This window comes from Eumetopias jubatus, unplaced genomic scaffold (assembly GCF_037043125.1).
Source record: "Eumetopias jubatus isolate StellerSeaLion01/CBP00866 unplaced genomic scaffold, mEumJub1_p1.0 scaffold_7, whole genome shotgun sequence".
Lineage (NCBI taxonomy): Eukaryota > Metazoa > Chordata > Mammalia > Carnivora > Otariidae > Eumetopias > Eumetopias jubatus.
The window spans coordinates 95,955,161-95,977,712 of record NW_028274813.1 but is presented as its reverse complement, the minus strand read 5'-3'; positions in this window follow the sequence as shown (position 1 = coordinate 95,977,712).

The following is a 22,552-nucleotide window of genomic DNA, read 5'->3' as shown; positions in this document are numbered from 1 at the left end:
ATAACTTATTAATTCAAAACTCAGTTATTTAAATTCCCAATAATGTGAGCATGAGATGGTACTCAGAAGAATATCTACTTATTTGAATTTCTAAATGTGAAGAGGAATAAAACTTTATAGAGGGGTCTGGGGTTAGACATATATAGTTTGAATCTTGGTTCTGCTACTTACTGTGCCATTTTAGAAAAATTATTTAGACTCTTTAAATTTAATTCCTCATCTGGAAGTGTGGTCATTGATAGTCTCTACCTCTGTAGGGACTCAAAAGAATTAAATGTGACATAATATTTTTAAATACTTAACATACACACAAAAATATATAGCACAATGTTTAGCCTATTGTAAGTGCTAAATAATAATAATAATAGTAATAATAATAATAACTTAAATTTCACTTTGGTCTTATATATGTAAAATGTGATTTTAACTGGTCTGTACTGCCAAATTTGGGCCAGAATGAAGTCTTTAGAGGAATATGAGGAAAGAGCAGCTAGGGAGTATTGATCTTTACTGATCACTGAGACTAAGAGTAATTCAAGGTTTTCATTTTTACAGATAAGGAAATAATGTCCCAGATTAGTTTTGACATACCCAAAGTCATACAGGTAAAATTCCAGCAAAAATGCAATAGAAAAGAAAACCATAAGAGGATGTTTTATGAGGCCACTAACTTTATATTTAATGACATCACAATATAAGAAGCTTCTATAAGAAGCTTCCTGTGTGGCTGAATTATACACCTGAATAATAGTGGGTGTGAACTTTGGACCTGGGCTGATTTCTATACATCTTCAATTTGGGAATCTTTAGCTCAGGAGCAGCAGCTGCCATTAAGTTTCTGGACTGTGTTGTTTTTTTTAGGAGTGGGATCCTGAAAGATCCCCCTGACCTGATAATTTAGGACTGCAGCTACATGAGATAAATGTTCTTAACCTAGATAGGCATCAGAATTGCTTGGGAAAATTTCTCAAATATTCAGGTAACTTGGTCTCATTACCAGAACTTCTAATGTTTAGATCTGGAGAGGGAAGTGTCTTAATGTCTATAGTTTTTGTCTCATATTTAAAAAATTTCCAAATAATAATTTCACACACACATAATAAAATTTAACAGAAATACTATGCTGTTAGAGAATTTTTTTTCCTGGTCTGACTTATTTTATTTTATTATGTTAATCACCATACATTACATCATTAGTTTTATTTATTTATTTATTTATTTATTTATTTATTTATTTATTTATGTTAATCACCATACATTACATCATTAGTTTTCAATGTAGTGTTCCATGATTCATTGTTTGCATATAACACCCAGTACTCCCTTCAATAATACGTGCCCTCTTTAACATCCTGCTAAAGAAATTTTTTTAAGATGAGAATTTGCACACGTAATGTATCCCATTGTTTATACTGGATCTATGAGGGTAAAAGTATCCTAAATCTCTTCTGGTGGAAAATCTCCTCTGGTGATACTGATGTCTATCAGGATTGAGAACTCCTGACATAGGGAATTAGTTTTAGGCTTCAGTGCTCATTTGTAAGTCCATTAATTATTATAGGTTATTTATAATTACAGTATTGTTGGTATTTAAGGTTTATTTCCCCAGTGGGACAAGGGAGTGACCAATTTAAACAAAACACAGAAAATATATTTTGATGTCTTAAGGGATGCTTATATGGTATAAAATTCCCCAACTCTGAGAATAAAATGTCCTTTATGTTTGACAATTGTCAGTGAGTGACTGGAAAAGGGAGGTGATATGGCATAAAGGAAAGAGTATTAAGCTTGGAGTCAGGAGCCCAGGAGCCCTGGGATCTGGTTCCAACCTTGTTGCTTAATGAGATTTGTGACCTTTGCAAGTTATTTTGCATAGTGTAATTTGAGGGGGACTTGAATTATATTATTGCTAAGACCCAGTGCATCTCAAAATTCCATGGTTTATTTAATAACACATTTGGTAGTTACAGTTAAAAGCTAAGTTCTCAATTTTGCATTTCAGAATCAGACTCCTGAATACTTGAGAGCAAAAGCAGATGATCAGATTGATCCAGGGTGTGGTAAGGCAGCAAGTCAAGGCTATAATTGTGTGATTCTCAGGATTGACCATGCTTATGGGGATCCAGAATAAGTAAGACTGGCTATGGATCTATGAGTTGGTTAGTTTTTGGGGGGAAAAATCAGAGGGTACTAGCGATAGTGGAAAAGTTGAAAAATAGGTTTGATAGGAAATACAGTGGTTAAGAGATGTGTAGTGGAGTACAGGTTTTGGTCAGAAAATGGAATAATGGAATCTGATTTCAGAGGTAGAACAATTCTACATGCTGACCAGGAAGGTCTAGTGTTGGCCATGGGCTTGGTTCTGTTGTGGAAGTGAGGCAGAAGTCACTGATATTACGGAAGTCAAGGAACTGTGTGACCACAGCCTATGTAGGTTGTCCATACCCATGTTGGGATCTACCAGAGTGGGGGTAACATTGAGATGTTGAGTACGGAGGAAAACTAATCAGATGTCAAAATTCTCAGTGAAGGTGAGGCCATGATCAGAAGAGTGGTGGATAGTTAGCACAGCAGTGTTTATGCGGGGAAAAAATGGATGACTTGAGGGACTTTTGCATAAAGGTGGAAGAGGAAATTTCTGGAAGTAACGGTAGAAATAAGAGTGATGCTTTTTTTATATTCTCACTTGGTGGCAGTGTGGGAGAATAAGCAGCTCCTACTTGAGAGCCCATATTACGCTGTGATGCTGTTCTATCTAGAGATCACCACTTTCACTTAGGGAGTCTGCCATGGCAGAAAGAAGAGGCACTTGAAACTTTCAAATAACTTGGTGGCCCTACTTTTAAGACTTTTTTTCCATCTAATTTCCCCAACATTGACTTTGTTTGGGGTTTAAATATTCTCCTCAGTCCTCAAATTTCTTTTGAAGAGAGGTAGATATGTAGTTTCTCAGCCTTAATAGAAGCTGATTTCTTTGAATGGAAAATCCAGCAAACCATTGCAGTAATGCATATTGATTCCTCCTGCTCCAGCAGCTGGATCAATGTGAGGAGTGAATGTCATTATTTTCTGTGCTGTCTATAAGCCCAGATATATTCACAGAGAGGTCAGTGGTAAAGGCTCTGAAGTTTCACTTGGATTAATTGTGAAATAGTCTGTTGCACCTTTGGAAAACTCAGGGCAGAAATCTAGTTATGCCTGTTTGTGACCAAGGCATTGCCAAAGATCAGGAAGTCTGGGATTTTTGATTCTACTCTGGAATCCAGAAATGGTGGCCTTCAGTTCTTGCTTCTTCATGGTATAGGATTATGGGATGAACTCCTAGACATCAAGATCACCTTGAACTGCTTTATCTGTGAATATGCAGAATCGATACCTATACTTTTTCTGAAATGAGTATCACCATTTATCTTAGATTGAGATAGAGGTAAACATAAAACAACTCCATAGTTTTATAGTAAACAATATAGTATAAAAACAAAAATTTTAGACCTTAGTTTAACATCATTATTTTACAACTGAGTAAACAGAGTCTAGAGAAGTAAAGAGACTTTCCCTAAGTTACCATCCAGTTAGAGGAGTACTGAGCCTAGGACCAGTTATACCACTCTTCTTTGGCTGCTTAAAGATGCTCAATGGGGGGATATGTATATAAGTGGAAATAGTGTGTAGTTTGAAGACCAAACAGTACTTTGTTCCATGTTGGAATTTGATCTGTTTTGAATTTTAGATATATTTAAAGGAAACAAAATGTTTGAAAGACACTGAGGTTTTCTGGGAAGTCTTCAAACCATAACGGTAAGGAAAAGATGATTCTGAGAGTGGTCTTGGTGTGTGCAGAGAATGGGGTTGGGGTGAAGTCCAGGATAAGTTGGGTGTTGGTAAGTCTGGAGGCCCTGGCCTGGGAAGCAAAACAAATATAGCCATTTAAGGCCCAGGAAATGCTGGAAGATGACATCTAGATAATGCTAAACTGAGAGAATGGATCCACTATGGTGATAGAAATATCTAGGGTTGGGGCATCCAGACAAAGTGTCCTGGTCTTCCTTGACATAATGGTGGTGTAATGTCACAAAATTTATAAATGGTCTTTAAAAACTATCAGATGGTATATTCTTTCTTTCTATTTTTTTTCTTTAGAGAAAATTTCTGGGGAGTTTGGGGAAAATAGTAGTAGAGTGCCTAGAATGAAATTTCTCAGTGTTTCAAATGGTATCATTAAGATGCTATTTATTTTGCTTAGAGATCCAGAAGGAAATTATTTGTTCAATTTCCTTTTCTTGGGGAGAAGGTAATTGTCCATAACTCTATATGTTTTAACATGTTGGGAAATAATTTTTAAGGCTATGTTGTTTGGGGGCACCTGGGTGACTCATTCGGTTAAGCCTCTGCCTTCAGCTCAGGTCATGATCCTGGCATCCTGGATTCGAGCCCTGCATCAAGCTCCCTGCTCAGTGGGAAGTCTGCTTGCCCCTCTCCTTCTCTCTCAGCTCCCCCTAATGCTTCCTCTCTCTCTCTCTCTCTTTCTTTCTCTCAAATAAATAAATAAATCTTAAAAAAAAAGGCTATGTTGTTTCTTAGTGCCACAGTTGGTTAAAAAAAGAAAAATTCAATTAATTAGGAGAATATATTGGTCATATGCTGTGGAACAAATGAGCCTATTTTGACTGATTTTTTTTCTTGGTGAGTTGACTGATTTTTGGGCAAAACTGGCTGGCTACTTTGGCACAATTCATTCACAGCCCAGGATAGCCTTTACAACACAAAGTTAATTACAATAAATTCTTATTTTATTTGGAATTCTTGAGGAATAGTAGATTCTGGTGAGCTGAGAGTTATAGCTGAGATTATATATAGATAAACTCTTTTAGAAGAAAAATCAAACATTGAAATTTACCCAACACAAATCCTATGTTGAAAATAACATAACTTTTATAGGTCCAAGTATAGACTCAATCAAGGTTCTTAGAAGCATGCACCAGCAGCTGGCTATGGCTGACTAAGCAGAAAAAGAGTTTGTCATCAAGGTGTAATAAGTCATAAAGAGAAAGACAACTACTATATGATTTCACTTACATACAGAGTCTATAAGACAAATAAATGAACAAACAAACAAAAAGCAGAACCAGACCTATAAATACAGAGAACAAACTGATGGTTGCCAGAGGGGAGGAAAGGTCGGAATGGGCAAAATTGGTGAAGGGAAGTGGGAGATCCAGGCCTCCAGTTATGGAATGAATTAAGTCATGGGAATAAAAAGTTCAGAGGGAATATAGTCATTGGTATTATAATAGTGTTGCATGGTCATAGATAGTAGCTACATTGTGGTGGGCATAGTATAATGTATAGAGTTGTTGAATCACTATGTTGTACACCTGAAACTAATGTAACATTGTATATCAACTATACTTAAATTTAAAAAAATGAAAAAAATGTGTTAAAAGGTTATTGGGAAGCTCATAGGATCATTGGCCTGACTGGAGAATCAGGACTAAAGTTAAATTCTCAGGAACCATGTCCAAAACCACACCTCAGTAGCACCATGGCACTCTCCCCAGCTCCAATGACAGTTATGCACTAATAACTTGGCCTCAAAATTCCTCCCAACCCTAAATCTGGACACCTTTTCGTCTTCTGCAGAAACAAAATATCGATTTCTCCCATATTAAACATTCTTTATTAAGTTTCTTATTTCTGAATCTTAGTCTTACATGGGGTCCAGAGCACATGTCCATGTGTTACCTCCTAAGGAGTTTGGGGTAGTGATTTTCTTAGGTTTTACCTCGATATGAGTTCTGACTTAGGAGGTTTCCCAAGCATAGTAAGGTGTTAATGTGCTGGTCTCTAGAAAGCATTGCAAATACCCACTACCCTGTGTGTCTTTGGGAAGCTAATGTAATTTCATGAAGCCTCAATTTCTCTGTTGAATGGGATTAGTTATTCTTCCTCATATCCTTTTGAAAAGTTGGCATATAAGCAAATGGTGTTCAAATAAATATCCAGGGCCCCAGAGGTACTTTTTTTACTTCTGGGAATTCATGATTAGCCATGACAGGTTTGATTTTCATACTGGGTCCCAAGCTTTCTGGAAGGTAGTAATGACATCATTGTGAAAATTTATAAACTTATTTGGTGCTCTATTTATCACTACATTTCCTGTTGTAAAGGGCTGGCCTGCCAGAACAAAGGATAGGTAGGTCATGGCAAATAGGTTATCTCCCCCAACTGAGGATTCAGTAGATATGTGTCCTACTTCATGAGTATGGGGAAATGAAAATTATGGCTCAGCACATTACAGAGCTTTATTTACAATAGCTTTTCCCAAACTGATTTAAGAGAATTTTAGTCCTCAGTGTGGAAAAATGTAATTAGTAAGGCTTAGGCTATTTTATAGTTTGACTGAGCATTTACTAATTTGCTAAAAACTGTGCTAAGTGCTTCCCATATATTATCTTATTAAATTCTTACTCTAATTCTATGATGCATACATATTATCGTCCTCATCTTATAGATCAGGAAGCTGAGTCTCAGAGGAAAGAGATTATTATTCCAAAGCCACAAAGGTATAAGTGACAGATCCAGGGCTCGAGTTGAAGTCTATCTGATGCTATAGTTAAGTGCACTTAACTATAGTTTATGGTGTACTGTGAAGCCCTCGGAACTCTGTTCACACAAAGGGTTGGTAGTCCTGAAGTGTAGAGCATCACCAAAGCCCTCCAAACGATGTTTGGTTCCAGTGAAATATAACCCCAATCTGCCCAGCATCTCTAATTTTGTTCTAAGGGCCCTCTTCTCATTTGACCTTTCCCTGTGACTTGATTCAGATTTAGATGTGTTCTCCTTTCCCCAAGCTTTTCTGTTTTTTTTTTTTTTTTTTTTCTAATCCAGTTTGGTTCTTCTCTTGGATAAAGATATTTTTTTTTCTCACACTCTCTTAATTTCTGACTATGGATATCCTGTGACTCCACTCCCAGGCCTTCCTCAGGAATGGTGCCAGTATATGATGATTCCTTGGTCCTTAAAAACGGGGCAAGTGAATGAAGAGCCTTGTCCAGTTATAAGAAACAGGGTCTTCTTCATCGGTTTCAGTGACACCATCCTGTCCCCTTCCTCCACCTCTTTTTCTGCATTCCCCAAAGCACAATCAATGCCCTTTGATTCTATTATTTTTTCCTCACCATTGGAACAAAAATCTTATCCATTCCAAGGGCTTCAGTGAGCCCTTATGCTAAGGACTTCCAAATCAAAACTTTGGCGTCAACCCCTTTCTCAACCTCTATGCCTTCAGTGGCTAGTAGGTGTCTGTCTTCAACACTCCAACTCCCAGCATGATTAAATGAAACTCCTTATCTTTTCTTTCTTTTCTGCCTCATTTCTCCTTTTGACTTTATTTCCAACTACTTCTAACCAATATTAGAACCACTAGTGCCTACTGGTATCCTAGGAACAGATATTTTGAACTTGGATAGCTCAGTATTTTTTTAAATTTAGTTTTATTATGTTATGTTAGTCACCATACAGTACATCACTAGTTTTTGAGGTAGTGATCCATGATTCATTGTTTTCGTATAACACCCAGTGCAGCTCAGTATTTTTCATAGAAGGATCATAAATTCTTATTTAATAAGATCTATTTCTCAGAGCTTTAGTAAACAAGGAAGTTCACAAACAAAAGTGGTGTTTATCTGAAAACAAATGAACATGGGGGAAAAAAGAGAGGAAAACCAAGAAACAGACTCTTAAAAAAGATTTATTTATTTATTTGAGAGAAAGAGAGAGAGCATGAAAGCAGGGAAGAGGGAAGAGAAACCTGAGAAGACTCTGGGCTGAGCACAGAGCCTAACATGGGGCTTAATCTCACAACACTGAGATTACCACCTGAGCTGAAACCAAGAGTTGGCTGCCTAACTAACTGAGCGATCTGGGTGCCCTGAGAAACAGACTCTTAACATAGGGAACACACTGATGGTTATCCGAGGGGAGGTCAGTGGAGTGGTGGAGGAAATAGGTGATGGGGATTAAGGAGTGCACTTGTGATGAGAACCGGATGTTGTATGGAAGTGTTGCATCACTAAATTCTATACCTGAAACTCATATTACACTGCATGTTAAATGGAATTTAAATAAAAACTTGGAAGGAAAAAAAGTGGAGTTTATCTTAGACATTGAGAGGTAGATGAAATCAGAAGGGTCAAAAGAAAGACACTAGAGTGGAACAACCAGATAACTGGAAATTTAGAACATTATTATTCTTTTTTGGGGGGGAGAAAATCACTTTATTCTAATTAATTCACAAATGAGAATATCACAAAAGGTGATTTAAGGAGGCACACAAACATCTGCCCAACCCCAAATACAAACCATCTCAATGAACTTCTATAGAGTAAGAACAACCTTTTTCATTCCGATTCTGAAGAAAGCTGTATTTAATGATGAAGGAGAAGCTTAACTTGTGGTTTTACACTTTATATATTCACCATCAATTATATTTTTATGCTAAATTAATTTCTTCATGAGAGATGATTTTCCATATCTTCAGTTTGAACTTCTTGATTAGGCTGATCCATTTGCAAATCTGCACTGTTTCAGCACCTCGCTGAAACCTTCACAAAGCTTCAGGTCACCCTGGTTGTGGGCACACTCCAGAAACTGTTTCATCTCATAGTGGCATGGGCCAAACTGCTACTGCTGGTATGCTGGCTGGGTTCCCTGAGGCTCCTGGTAAGTGACGTCAGGCCTTGAAGGCTCAGCATTGCCTCCTCCACCGAAGCCCCCAGTGAGGGCATGACCTATCATGTGCTCGACAACAGATTCTTTTTTAAATGTGCTGCTGATATGAGCTCCCTGAACTGACCTCTGGCCAGTGGATTTAGTTCACCTTTATTATCCCATATGATTAAATAAGCAACCTCTTCTGTCTCCTTGATTCTAATTATCTCATTCTAACGCATCTTTCATCCCAACAGTAAAAAGGATATTTTTTTGGAGAGAGGGGGTGGCCGTGGGACTTATATCAACTTGTTAGCTATAAAAGCTACTGGATTGATTGCTAAGTTTTAAATGGATTTGTCATCTACCTTGGCAGGTTCAAAAGCAGATTTTATGACTTGCTTTAAAATAAAGTTCAATTTAATTCTTCCATTATATCTCAAGAGACTTGTTTTTTTGAATTATTTAGGTCTTGCTAACAATCTCATGACATATTATCCCTCAGCTGTGATGGATTGAGATATACTAGATCTGCTTTTAGTGCCAAAGAATCCCCAAGACACTACTTTAAGCCTAGTTCATGAATTATTATCTCCTCTTTGAGTCCATCACATTATTAATTACAATCAGGATTAATTTAAGTGTCTATTCTGAAATCATGACTGTTTCTTTAGTGTTGAGAAGTTATGACAATTTATCAAATAATGACATCATGTGATATAGGACTTAATGCCTAATGTAATATAAATATCTGGGGACACATTTGCAATATTTAGAGCTGGCCAAATGTCTTAAAATATCTGCACTGTGTGGAAAAGGATGTCTTCTGTCATCATTATGAGTAAAAACTACCACGGGATGCCAAAATTTATGTGTAACATAAATGTGTCCTGATCTTATCATGTGATGACAAAATGGGCTCAGATCTATATTTATATTATATATGCATAATATATTATATAATGTATAATTTATAATTACAATAATTTATAATTAATATAAACCCGTGTTTATATTCATTCCTAAATCAAAATGACTCTTGAAACCATTCCTGACATTAACTTAGCACATAAAGTATTTTCCCGGATATATTTATGAACCCCCAAGATGTATCCCTTATGCACATAAAACTAGTTCATCAAATGCAGTGACTACCAGTATTTTTTTTAGTTTTCCCTTTTTATTGTGGTAAAAACCACATAACATAAAATTTAACATCATAACCATTAAGTATAAAGTTAAGTATAGTCACAAGCATTCCAAATTCTCCACATCCTCACCAGTTATCTTTTCTTTTTCTTTCTTTTCTTTCTCTTTCTTTTCTTTCTCCCTCCCCTCCCCCAGCCTCTCTTTCTTTCTGTCTTTCTTTTGTTAATAGCCATCTTGACATGACAGATGTGAGGTGATTGGGGTTTTAGTTTGCATTGGGGTTTTAATTTGCATTTCTCTAATGATTTGTGATGTTGAGCATCTTTTTATATTCTTGTTGGCTCTTTATATACCATCTTTGAAAAAGTATGTAAGTTCTTTGACCATTTTGATTATTTGATTTTTTGTTTTAAGAGTTCTTTATATATTCTAAATATTAGCCCTTTATCAGATATATGATTTATAAATATTTTCTATCATTTCCTAGGTTTCCTTTTCACTCTGTTGATAATGTCCTTTGGTGCACAAAGTTTTAATGTTTGATATAGTTACATTTGTCTATTATTGCTTTTGTTACCCAAGCTTCTGGCGTCATATACAAGAAATTGTCGCCAAGTCCATTGTCACGAAAGGTTTTTCTATGTTTTCTTCTAGAAGCTTTACAGTTTTAGGTCTTGCATTTTAGGTCTTTAACCCTTTTGAATTATCCTTGGTATTGGTATAAGATATGCTTCCAATTTCATTTGTTCATATGTGGATATCCAGTTTTCCCAACACCATTTGGTGAAAGACTGTCCTTTCACTATTTAACAGTCTTGTAATCCTCATCACACATCCTTTGACCGTGTATGCAAGGGTTTATTTTGGGGCTCTCTATTCATCAGCTTGTCAATCTTTATGGCACTATCATATTGTTTTGATTACTGTAGCTTTATAATATATTTTGAAATCAGGAAATGTGAGCCTATGACTCTGATTTTTCAGAACCGTTTTGGCTATTTGGAGTCCCTTGAAATTCCATATGCATTTAATTTTTTTTATTCCTGCAAAAAAAATGCCATTGGGATTTTGACAGGGATTGCACTGAATCTGTAGATTGCTTTGGGTAGTATGGACATCATAATATTATGTCATCCAATCCATTAACTTAGGATGTCTTTCTATTTATTTGTGTCTTCTTTAATTTTTTTCAGCAATGTTTTATAGGGTTTTGTGTTCAAGTCTTTTGCTTCCTTGGTTAGGTTATTCCTAAGTATTTTATTTTATTTTTTATGTGATTGTAAATGGAATTGTTTTGACCACTAGTATTTACTCCAGTGCCCTCTACTGACCACATATGCAAAGTGGCTTGAGGAGGACTTTCCATTCTATGTTGCAAATGCCCATTGTGGACATGCCATTGTCCATTCCAAGGGTGTTGTCTATTTATGTCCCCCAAAATACCAGTGATAAGTGCACTAGAATGCCATCAGATTCTTTGCAGAAGTAAAATGAATGGTCACCTCCCAACATGGTTCCCTAAGCCTCCAGGCTATTCTGCTTATGCCTCATCTCTCATAGTCTATTTACTTTTGTTCATCTGCCCTTAACCACAGTCATATAGAAACTTACATCAGTTTTAGGACTTCACCCCATAATCATAGTCTCAAATCTAGCAGGGTGGGAAAATGTGCAGGTAAAGATGACTTGATTTTGCTGACTTGTACCACTCTATATCTCCCCTCCCCACATGACACACACACTTAGGGAATAATTCGTTTGTGTGTGTGTGTGTGTGTATGTGTGTGTATGAATGTGTGTAACTTCATTGACAAATGTCAAGATATGCACTCTTTGCCCCTTGTGTAGGTGTAAGACTATATTTTTCAGCTGGGAAGTTGGCTCTTGTTTATAATGTATCTAACTATGTTTTGGATGTCTAGATGAGAAATGTCTAAAACATACTTTTTTCTCCCAGAATAACTTATCAAGACTGGCTCCACAGAATTGAATTGAGAAAGAAGGGTAATACATTCATTTCAGCAGAAAATTGACTCAGCTAAAAAAGCATGATATATTGACATCTTAGGTCATAAACATGATGGGTATTGGGAAGAGGGATTTAATTTTTCCCAAATTAAAAAAAAAGTCATTGTGGATATTAGTTTGTTACATGTGATTCATTTTCCCTATCATGCCTCAAGTACAATTGATTTTGGGGAAAAGATGAAGTAACCATGAATATACAACTATTTACTTTCTGGGAATAAATTCACCAAACTTTATTGCAATTCAGTGGCAAAGATTGTTCAGACATTCTAGCAATGAACCAATAGAAAACAAATGATTTCTTTTGTCACTGGATATGAGTTCTGAGAGTGTGTTTGGCATGCTTTCCTTGTACACCATAAATTGGGTGTACCTCAATTATGTTTGATGATTTCACTATCAATGGTTACAGCACCTAACTGCCTATAGCGTTTGAGGGGCAGAACAGCCAAAGATTTAGTTTAAGTTTAATAGACTTGGAAAGTTCCAAGTCAGCATCATGCTCCAGTTTTAGACATGGCAGTTCCCACTGCCCTGAAGGAACTTAATTCAATGAAAATTTGTTGAGTTCCTACTGTATGCTACATACTATGCCAGGCACTGGGGAAATGAAAATAAAAGAGGCATTGTTCTTGCCCTTGAGAAATGCCAAATGCTGATAGAGGAGACATATACACAAAGAGTAATGAGAACATTAACAATGCTAACTATTGTGATAGCTAATGCTTATATAATGAATACCACATGCCCAGCACCATTTTAAGAACTTTATATATATTAACCAATTAAAACAATAAAATTCAGTGAGATAAGTGAGACATATATAATAATAAGGAAACATAAAGGACTGTGGGAGCTGAAAAGAAGGATCAATTAATTCTGTCTATGAGGATGAGAAGATAAAAGAAAGCTATAGAGAGGAGATAATATTTGAGTTCGGTCTTGATGAATGAATAGGAGTTCACCTAGTTGACAGGAGGTGGAGTGGAGGGTTTTCTAAATGGGAGAAAGAGAGTAAACAAAGGCATGAAAGTATAGTAGGTGCAGGACAAAGTGGATATGTCTTCCAGTGCTATAAATGACTGTCAGGAAAACTTACAGGCAAGTACTATGCATGGCTTATGACACTGGAACTAGGAATGAAGTTGGGAGAATAAGGGAGGGAAGACTGTATTTCTTCCCACAACCCAGTGTAATGAATTGGATAAATCCTGGGATTCTTAACATTTCAGAAAGTTAGTTCTCCTTCCCCAGCATTAGTCAAAGAATAAACAGGTTTTGTCAGAAAGGGGTTCCCATTTTTAATGTTCCTGTTCTTTCCTCAATCAGTAATTGACATTTATTCTTTCTTCGTAAGAATCAGGTTCTCTTGCAAATCTATTTTCAGACTTATACATGCCTGCTTTCTGCAGACCAAGATCTTAGAACAGTCTCACACTTGCATAGTATTTGCCTATCTGAATCAGACCACAGAATCCTGATATATGAAGCCCACAATTCTGTCTGACTGTAATAGAACAGAGGGCATAATATCAGATAGTAGGATTTCCTCTGTGACATTAGCTTCAAAGAGCATGTACTCTCTCACATCCTCAGTTTCTCTTAACTGACTAGAGGGAGGTTATTTTAACTTATTAATAGTTCCAGACATTACTATGTCTTGGGTATAATGAGTTCTTTAAATTTTCAGACATGTAAAAGGCACTTAGAGTAATATATTTTTAAAGAAATATTTTTTGGTAATTTAGGTGATATTTTTGAAAATCCTGTGTTCCAATTCTGATGAAGAGCACCTAGAAGATCAGAATAATTGGGAAAACAGCATATTCATGGTTGAATATCTTAACATAGTAAATTTGTTATTTTCCCACAAATAAGTATATAAATTAAGTTCAAGTCTATCTTAAAATTTTAGCAGGACTTTGGAGAACACAGAACATTCATTCAAACATATATGTCAGTGATCTTATATGTAGACAATCTTAAGGACTCCACCAAATAACTGTTAGACCTAATAAACAAATTCAGTAAAGTTTCAGGGTACAAAATCAACATACAAAAATCAGTTGTAGTTCTATACTCTAACAATGAACTGTCTGAAAGAGAAATAAAGAAAACAATCCCATTTACAATAACATCAAAAACAACAAAATACTTAGGGATAAATTCAACTAAGGAGGTGAAAGATTTATACACCAAAAACTATAAGACATTGGTGAAATAGGTTGAAGAAGACACAAGTAAATAGAAAGATATTTCATGTTCATGGCTTAGAAAAGTTAATACTGTTAAAATGTTTACACTGTCCAAGGCCATCTGTAGATTCAATGCAATTGCTATCACAATTTCAATGGCACTTTTTACAGAAATAGAAAAAGCAATCCTAAAATTCATATGGAAACACAAAAGACCTTGAATAACCAAAGCAATCTTAAGAACAAACAAAGTAGGAGGCGTCACACTTCCTGATTTCAGACTGTATTACAAAGCTATAGTAATCTAAGCAGTATGGCACTGATATAAAAATAAACACATGGGTCAATGTAACAGAATTGAGAACCCAGAAATAAACCCACACATATATGGTCAACTAATATTTGACAAGGGAGCTAAGAATACTCATCAGGAAAAGGATAGTTTCTAAAATAAGTGGTGCTGGGAAAACTTGATATCTACATGTGAAGGGATGAAATTGGGTTCTTATTTTACACCACTTACAAAAATAAACACAAAATGGAGTAAGAACTTAAATATAAGACTCAAAACCACAAAACTAGAAGAAAATGCACACAAAAAATCCTTTGATATAGATTTTGGTGGTGATTTTCTGGATATGACATCAAAATCCCATGCAACAAAAGCAAAATGAACAAGTGGAACTGCATCAAACTAAAAAGCTCTGTTTATCAAAAGAAACAACGAACAAGGGGCACCTGGGTGATTCAGTTAGTTAAGTGTCTGTCTTTGGCTCAGGTCATGATCCCAGGGTCCTGAGTTGGGATCCAGCCCTGCGTTGGGCTCCCTGCTCAGCAGAGAGCCTGCTTCTCTCTCTCCCTCTGCTGCTCCCCCTTGCTTGTGTGCTTGCTCTCTCTCTGTCAGATAAATAAATAAAATCTTAAAAAAAACCGAACAAAATGGAAATGTAACCTATAGAATGGCAGGAATTATTTGAAAACCATATATCTGATAAGTGGTTATCATATAGAGGGCTACTCATATATATATAGGGAACTCATATAACTAAATAGCAAACAAATTAAAAATAGGCAGAAGACTTGAATATTTTTTTTCCAAAGAAGACCTACAAATAGCCAATTATATGAAAAGGTGCTCTGCATCACTAATCATCAGGGAAATGTAATCAAAACCATAATGAGATATCATCTCACATCTGTGAGTATGGCTATCATGAAAAGAACAAGAAAACAAATGCTGACAAGGATGTGGAGAAAAGGGAACCCTGGTGCACTGTCGGTTGGGAATGTAATGGATATAGCCACTATAAAAAAACAGTATGGAGGTCCCTCAAAAAATTAAGAGTAGAATTACCATTCCATCCACTGATCCCACTTTTGGGTATTTCAGTCCTCGTAAATGGACTGAGGGAGGCATCTATTCTGACTCAACCATAAGTCCATGGCAGCCCCAGACTGGACCCTAATAGCACAGGGACCAAACCCTGCCCACAAACAAAGAGCACCATTGCAGCTGAAAGGACTGAAGACAAACACACCTCAACCACAATAGTAGAGTGCATGCAACACACATAGGAGTCATACCTGAAGCACCTGGTTCTTATGAACAGAGAACATTAAACTACAGGACACCAGAGGACCTTTTCTTCACAAGGTCATTATTTTCAAGATTTGAGATATGGTTGACTTTTCTAATATACAGAAACAAATACAGAAAGTTAAACAAAATAAGGAGACAAAGGAACACATCCCAAATTAAAGAACAGGACAAAATCACAGCAAAATGAAATAGAGACAAGCCATATGCCTGATAAAGAATTCAAGTAAAAGTCATAAAGATACTTACTGGACTTGAAAAAAGAGTAAAAGATCTCAATGAGACATTCCACAAAAAGATAGAAATTATAAAAAGGAATCAATCAGTGATGAAGAACTCAATAACCAATTTAAAACATACACTATAGGAAATAAATAGTAGAGTAGAGGAAGCAGAAGAATGGATCAGTGACCTGGAAGACTGGGTAATGGAAAGCAACCATAAAGCATAAAGAAAAAAGAATAATTAAAAAGTGAGAATAGTTTAAGGGAACTCAGTGATATCATCGGGTGTAATAACATTAGCTTTATAGGGACCCCAGTAGGAAAAGAGAGAGAAAGGGGGGCAGAAAATTTATTTGAGGAAATAATAGATGAAAATGTCCCTAATCTGGAAAGAAAACAGACATCCAGATCCAGGAGGCACAGAAAGCTCTCAACAAAATCAACCCAAGGAGGTCTACACCAAGACACATAATAATTAAAATGGCAAAAAGTAGTGCTAAAGAGAGAATTTTATAAAGATTTTATTAATTTATTTGGGAGAGAGAGAATGAGAGACAGAGAGCACAAGGGGGAAGAGGGTCAGAGGGAGAAGCAGACTCCCTGCTGAGCAGGGAGCCCGATGTAGGACTCAATCCCGGGACTCCAGGATCATGACCTGAGCCGAAGGCAGTTGCTTAACCAACTGAGCCACCCAAGTGCCCTAAAGAGAGAATTTTAAAAGCAGCAGGAGAAAAGAAAACAGTTACATACAAGAGAAACTCCATAAGGCTCTGAGTTGCTTTTTCAGCAGAAACTTTGCAGGCCAAAAGAAAGTGGCATGATATCTTCAAAGTGCTGAAAGGAGAAAACCTACAACCAAGAATAATCCATCTAAAAGGTATCTTTCAGAGAAGAAGGAGAGATAAAGAGTTTCCTAGACAAACAAAACTTAAAGGAGTTCAGCATCACTAACCAAGACTTTCAAGACATATTAAAAATAATTCTTTGAATGGAAAGAAAAGGCCATAATCAGGAGTAAGAAAATTAGGAAAGGAAAAAATTTCACAGGTAAATATAAATATAATAAAAGAAGCAGATTAATCACTTATTAAACCACTATGGAGGTTAAAGCACAAAAGCAATAAAATCAATTATATCTATAAAAATCAGTAAAGAGATTCACAAAATAAAAGGATGTAATGTATGACATCATATGTATAAAATATGGGGGAGAGTAAAAATTTAGTGCATTTAGAATGGGCTCAAACTCATGTGACCATCAGCTTAATATAGACTGCTATATGCATAGGATGTTATATATACCCCTAAAGGTAACCAACAATCAAAAACCAGTAATAGAGATGCAAAAAATAAAAATAAAGGAATTCAAGCATTTTACTAGAAGACATCAAACCACAACAAAAGGGAGCAGAGAAGAAAGGAACGAAGAAGAACTGTAAAAATATCCGTAAAACAAGTAACAAAATGGCAATAAGTACATATCTATCAATATTGCTTTGAATGTAAATTGACTAAATGCTCCAATCAAAAGACATAGGGTGATGGAATGGATAAAAAAAAAAGCAAGACCCATTCATATGCTGCCTACAAGAGACTCATTCCAGACTTAAAGACACATGCAGATTGAAGATGAAGGGATGAAAATCCATTTATTATGCAAATGGAAGTGAAAGAAAGCTGTGGTAGCAATACTTCTATTGGACAAAATAGACTTTAAAGCAACGACTGTAACAAGAGACAAAGAGGGACACTATATAATCATTAAAAGAACATTCCAACAAGAAGATATAACAATTGTAAATATTTATGCACCAACGTGACAGCACCAAACATAAAGCAACTATTAACAGACATAAAGGAAGAAATCAATAGTAATACAACAATAGTAGGAGAATTCCACCATCCCACCTACATCAATGGATAGATCGTCCAGACAGAATATCAAAAAGGAAACAATGGCTTTGAACAACACATTGCATTAGATGAATTTAACTGATGTATTCAGAATACTCCATCCCAAAGCAGAGGAGTATACATTATTTTCAAGTGCATATGAAGTGTTCTTCAGAATAGATCACAAGTTAGGCCACAAAACAAGTCTCAACAAATTCAAAAAGATTGAAATCATATCATGCATCCTTTTTGACCACATGGGTATGAAACTAGAAGTAAATCTAAAAAAAAAAAATCTGGAAAGAACATAAATACATGGAGGTTAAATAACATGTTACTAAACATGAATGGGTCAACCAAGAAATCAAAAAGAGAGTAAAAATAATACATGGAGACAAATGAAAATGAATACACGATGCTCCAAAATCTTTGGGATGCAGAAAAAGCTGTTCAAAGAGGGAAGATTATAACAATATAGGCCTACCTCAAGAAACAAGAAAATATCAAACAAATAACCTAACCTTACACTGAAAGGAGCTACAAAAAAGAACAAAGCCAAAGTAGTAGAAGGAAGGAAATAATAAAGATCAGAGCAGAAATGAAAGAGACTAAAAACCAATAGGACAGATTAGTAAAACCAGGAGCTGGTTCTTTGAAAAAATCAACAAAACTGATAAACCTTTCACCAGACTCATAAAAAGAGAGAGAAAGAGAAGGGGAGGAGAGATAGAGAGTAAGAGAGAGAGAGAGACAGAGAGAAAGAGAACTCAAACAAAATCATAAATGAAAGAGAGGAAATAACAAATGACACCATAAAAATACAAAGGATTATAAGAGACTGTTATGAAAAATTATATGCCAACAAATTGGGAAACCTAGAGGAAATGGATAAATTCCTAGAAACATAACCTCCCAAAACTAAATCAGGAAGAAATAGAAAATTTGAACAAATTACTAGCAATGAAATTCAATCAGTAACCAAAAAACTCCCAACAAACAAAAGTCCAGGACCAGATGGCTTCACAGGTGAATTCTACCAAACATTTAAAGAGGGTTTTAGAGGGGAGGTGGGTGGGGGGATGGGTTAGCCCAGTGATGGGTATTAAGGAGGGCACGTACTGCATGGAGCACTGGGTGTTATACAAAAACAATGAATCATGGATCACTACATCAAAAACTAATTATGTATTGTATGGTGACTAGCATAGCATAATAAAATAAAATTTAAAAAAAATAAAGAAGAGTTAATACCTATTCTTCTCAAACTATTCCAAAATATAGAAGAGGAAGGGAAGCTTCCAAATTCATTCCATGAGGCCAGCATACCCTTGCTCCTAAACCAGGTAAAGACACTGAAAAAAGAGAACTGCAGGCTAATAACCTGATGAACATAAATCAAAAATCCTCAACAAAACATTAGCAAACCGAATCCAACAATACATTAAAAAAATTATTCACCATGATGAAGCAGGATTTATTCCTGGGTCGCAAGGGTGATTTAATATTTGCAAATCAATGTGATAAATCCCATTGAGTCTGTTTCTTGGTTTGTCTCTCTTTTTTTCCTTTGCTTATTTGTTTTGTTTCTTAAATTCCACATATGAGTGAAATCATATAGTATTTGTCTTTCTCTGGCTGACTTATTTCACTTAACATTACACTCTTTAGCTCCATCCATGTAGCTGCAAATAAGAAGATTTCATTCTTTTTATGGCTGAATAATATTCCATTTATTATATATATATATATATATATATATATATATATATATATATATATATATATACGAATTCATTGTCCATTCAACTATCGATGGACACTTGGGTTGCTTCCATAATTTGGCTATTGTAAATAATGCTGCTATAAACTAGGGGTGCACAAATCCTTTTGAATTAGTGTTTTTGTATTTTTGGGTTAAATACCCTACTACTGGATCTTAGGGTAGTTCTATTTTTAACTTTTTGAGGAACCTCTATACTCTTTTTCACAGTGGCTGCACCAGTCCGCATTCCCACCAACAGTGCAAGAGGATTCCTCTTTCTCCACATCCTCACTAACTTATTGTTTCTTGTGTTTTTGATTTTAGCCATTCTGATAGACGTGAGGTCAAATCTCATTGTAGTTTTGATTTACATTTCCCTGATGTTGTTGAGCATCTTTTCATATGTCTTTTAGCCATCTGTATGTCTTCTTTGGAGAAATGTCTGTTCATATCTTCTGCCCATTTTTAACTGGATTATTTGTTTTTTCCATGTGAGTTGTATCAGTTCCTTCTGTATCTTGGATACTAACCCTTCATTTGATATGTCATTTGCAAATGTCTTCTCCCATTCGATAGGCTGCCTTTTAGTTTTGTTGACTGTTTCCTTTGCTGTGCCGAAGCTTTTTATTTTGATGTGGTCCCAGTAGTTTATTTTTGTTTTTATTTTCCTTGCCTCTGGACACATATCTAGAAAAATGTTTATTTTCATTCTTTTGCATGTAGCTATCCAGTTATCTTTTTCCCATTGCATATTCTTCCTTCCTTTGTCAAAGATTCTTGGCCATATAATTGTGGCTTTATTTCTGGGTTTTCTGTTCTGTTCCACTGACCTATGTGTCTATTTTCATGCCAGTACCATGCTGTTTTGATCACTACAGCTTTGTAGTGTAACTTGAAGTGTGGAATTGTGATACATCCAACTTTGTTCTTCTTTTTCAAGATTGCTTTGGTTATTCAGGGTCTTTTGTGGTTCCATACAAATTTTAGGATTGTTTGTTCCAGTTTTGTGAAAAATGCTGTTGGTATTTTGATAGTGATTACATTAAATCTGTAGATTGCTTTGGGTAATATGGCATTTTAGCAATATTTTTTCTTCCAATTCATGAGCACAGAGTATCTTTCCATCTCTTTGTGTCCTCTTCAATTTCTTTCATCAGAATTTTATAGTTTTCAGAGTACAAGTCTTTCACCTCTTTGGTTAAGTTTATCACTAGGTATTTTATTATTTTTGGTGCAATTATAAATGGGATTGTTTTCTTAATTTCTCTTTCTGCTGCTTCATCATTAGTATATAGAAATGCAATGGATTTCTCTACATTGATTTTGTATTCTGTGATTTTACTGAATTCATTTATTAGTTCTAGTAGGTTTTTTTTTGTAGTCTTTAGGGTTTTCTATGTATGGTATCATGTCTTATGAAAATAGTGACAGTTTTACTTCTTCCTTACCAATTTGGATGCCTTTTATTTCTTTTTGTTTTCTGATTGCTGTGGCTAGGACTTCCAGTACTATTTTGAATAAAAATGGTGAGAGTGGACAATCTTGTCTTGTTCCTGACCTTAGGGGAAAACTCAGTTTTTCCCCAGTGAGTATGATGTTTGCTGTGGATTTTTCACATATATAAAGCCTTTATTATGTTGTGGTATATTCCCTCTAAATCCACTTTGTTGAGAGTTTTTATTATGAATGGATGTTGAATTTTGTCAAATACTTTTTCTGCATCTGACATGATCATATAATTTTTATCATTCATTTTGTTGATGAGGTGTATCATGTTGATTGATTTGGAAATATTGAAGCATTCTTGCATCATTGGAATAAGGATTTCTTTCTGTTTTTAAGACTGAATAATATTTTGTTATGTGTTTGTATAGATGTATACACACACACAGACACACCCCCACAATTTTAACCATTTCAACAGATACTTAGATTTTGTTTCCATATCTTGCCTACTGTGAATAATGTTGCACAGACCATGGGACTACAGATATATCTTTGAAATAGTGATTTTATTTATTTTGGATATATAACCAGATGTGGGGTTGCTGGATCATATGGTAGTTATATTTTTAATTTTTTAAGGAACACCCATACTGTTTTCCAGTTGCTATACCAACATTGTATAGGAATTCTTTTGCTCCACATTCTTGTTATCTTCTGACTTTTTGATAATACCTATTTCAACCAGTATGAAGTAAAATCTCTTTGTGGTTTTATTTACATTTCCCTAATAATCAGTGATGTTGATCAGCTTTTCAGATAACTTGATGACTATTTATATGTCTTCTTTGGAAAAATGTCTATTCAAGTCCTTTGTTTTTAATTAGGTTATTTATTTATTACTATTGAGTTGAATGAGTTTCTTATATATTTTGGTTATTAACTCCTTATCAGATATGTGGTTTTCAAATAATTTCTCCCATTCTGTTGGTTGCCTTTTCATTTTTTAATTGTTCCCTTTGTTATACAGAAATTTTTAGTTGATGTAATTGAATTTGTTTATGTCTTATTTTATTTTGTGTGCTTTGGTATCATGTCCAAAGCACAAAGTTAAGGCCAATGTCAAAGAGCTTTCACCCTATATTTTCTTTCAGGAGTTTTACAGTGTTAAGTCTTACATTTAAGACTATAATCCATTTTTGGGTCAATTTTTGTGTATGGTGTGATTTAAGGGTTTAATTTCTTTTCTTTTTTTTTTTTTTGCATGCAGATATGCAGTTTCCCTAAAACCATTTATTGAAGCTACTATCCTTTCCCCATTGGCACACAGTATTCTTGATTCAGATGGTAGATTTTTATATAATGGTACTACAATACTTTATTGTTTTCAAGATTTTTTCCAATATTTTCCAGTATTTTCTTGGTCTCTTTCATGAAAAGTATAATGAGCTGCTCTTTTAGTAAAATTTTGAGTCTGTAATTATTCTTGGATTTCTTTCTTATCTAACTTGAATTTCAACATATTATAGGCATATATGAATTCATTTTCTTT